This window comes from Salvelinus namaycush, chromosome 39 (assembly GCF_016432855.1).
Source record: "Salvelinus namaycush isolate Seneca chromosome 39, SaNama_1.0, whole genome shotgun sequence".
In the NCBI taxonomy this organism is placed as follows: Eukaryota; Metazoa; Chordata; class Actinopteri; order Salmoniformes; family Salmonidae; genus Salvelinus; species Salvelinus namaycush.
Genome location: NC_052345.1, coordinates 1,273,499 through 1,275,538, shown reverse-complemented (window position 1 = coordinate 1,275,538; position 2,040 = coordinate 1,273,499).

The window sequence follows — 2,040 nt, the reverse complement described above, 5'->3', positions numbered from 1 at the left end:
TGCTTACTTTATCGTGTTATTTTTATATCTTGTGAGTTTTTGTTCTACCTTGTTATTTTTAGTATTACATTGTTATTGATTACTGCATAGTTGGGTTTAGAGCTAGCAAGAAAGGGATTTCACTTGTGCATGTGACAATAAAACTTGAAACTCTCTCTCTCTCTGACCCCTAAACTGAAAACAACAGCAGTCACATACTAACTCTTCCCTCTGTCGGTTTCCATGCCGACCAGTTTGAAGCGTGAGCGTTTGAGAGAGTAGCTTGTTACAACTGGACGAGAGAGAGAGACAGAGAGCGAGGGAGAGGAGACAGAGAGAGAGAGAGAGAGAGAGGAGACAGAGAGAGAGAGAAAGAGAGAAAGAGACAGAGAGAGGAGACAGAGAGAGAGAGACAGAGAGACAGAGAGAGAGAGGAGACAGAGAGAGAGAGAGAGAGAGAGACAGAGAGAGAGAGAGACAGAGAGAGAGAGAGACAGAGAGAGCAAGAGAGGAGACAGAGAAAGAGAGAGAGAGGAGACAGAGAGAGAGAGAAGACAGAGAGAGAGAGAGAGAGAGAGAGAGAGAGAGAGAGAGGAGACAGAGGGAGAGAGAGGAGACAGACAGAGAGAGAGAGGAGACAGAGAGAGAGAGACAGAGAGAGAGACAGACAGAGAGAGCGAGAGAGGAGACAGAGAAAGAGAGAGAGAGGAGACAGAGAGAGAGAGAGGAGACAGCGAGAGAGAGAGAGAGGAGACAGAGAGAGAGAGAGAGGAGACAGAGAGAGAGAGAGAGAGAGAGAGAGAGAGCGAGAGACAGAGAGAGCGAGAGAGAGACAGAGAGAGAGAGAGAGCGAGAAAGAGAGAGAGACAGAGAGAGAGAGAGAGAGAGCGAGAAAGAGAGAGAGACAGAGAGAGCAAGAGAGAGACAGAGAGAGAGAGAGAGCGAGAGAGAGAGAGAGAGACAGAGAGAGAGAGAGAGAGAGACAGAGAGAGAGAGACAGAGAGAGAGAGAGAAAGCAAAGAGTTCATGGCAAACAAAAAGTCCCACACAACAAATAGAAAATGAATACCGTTGGTGTGAATAAGTATATACAACGAATGACAACTAAAGCAATAAACTAAAATACATACAATTGAACAAACAGAAAACATTGCATCCCCCATTGTGAAGAGTTAACTAATGTGGCCCTTCAGTGCACAGGTAATGTTTATGCACTCAGCAACTCCTTCAATCAGGATGGATGGTAAATTGGGATTCTAGAAACTGTAAACATTTTAACCCTATTCCCTAGATAGTGCAACTCTTTGACCAGATGGCACTCTATTCTCTATTCAGTGTATAACAGAAGGGGATGAGTGATTGAAACTCACTCCTCAGCCTGAAATGTCTTCACTTTGGGTTAGAATGTTTCAGGCGGTCGGTCACCTGTGTTTTTGATGCAGAAAATACAGGACCAGTCAAAAGTTTGGACACACCTACTCATTAAATATTAAAGTAATATAGTATATCTTCTATGTTGTGTGTAATTCATATCCAAAGAGTAACAAAGTACATGTTCAAGTAACTAAGTATATGTTAAAGGGAAAGGGGGTAACTAAGTATATGTTAAAGGGAAAGGGGGTAACTAAGTATATGTTAAAGGGAAAGGGGGTGATTAAGTATATGTTAAAGGGAAGGGGGTAACTAAGTATATGTTAAAGGGAAAGGGGTAATTAAGTCTATGTTAAAGGGAAAGGGTGTAATTAAGTCTATGTTAAAGGGAAAGGGGGTAACTAAGTATATGTTAAAGAGAAAGGGGGTAACTAAGTATATGTTAAAGGGAAAGGGAGTAACTAAGTATATGTTAAGGGGGTAATTAAGTCTATGTTAAAGGGAAAGGGTTGTAATAAGTCATGTTAAAGGGAAAGGGGTAACTAAGTATATGTTAAAGGGAAGGGAGTAACTAAGTATTAGTAAGGGAAGGGAGTAATAAGTATATGTTAAGGGGGTAATTAAGTTATGTAAAGGGAAAGGGGTAATTAAGTATATGTGTAAAGGAAAGGGGTGTAAAAAAAAAAAATT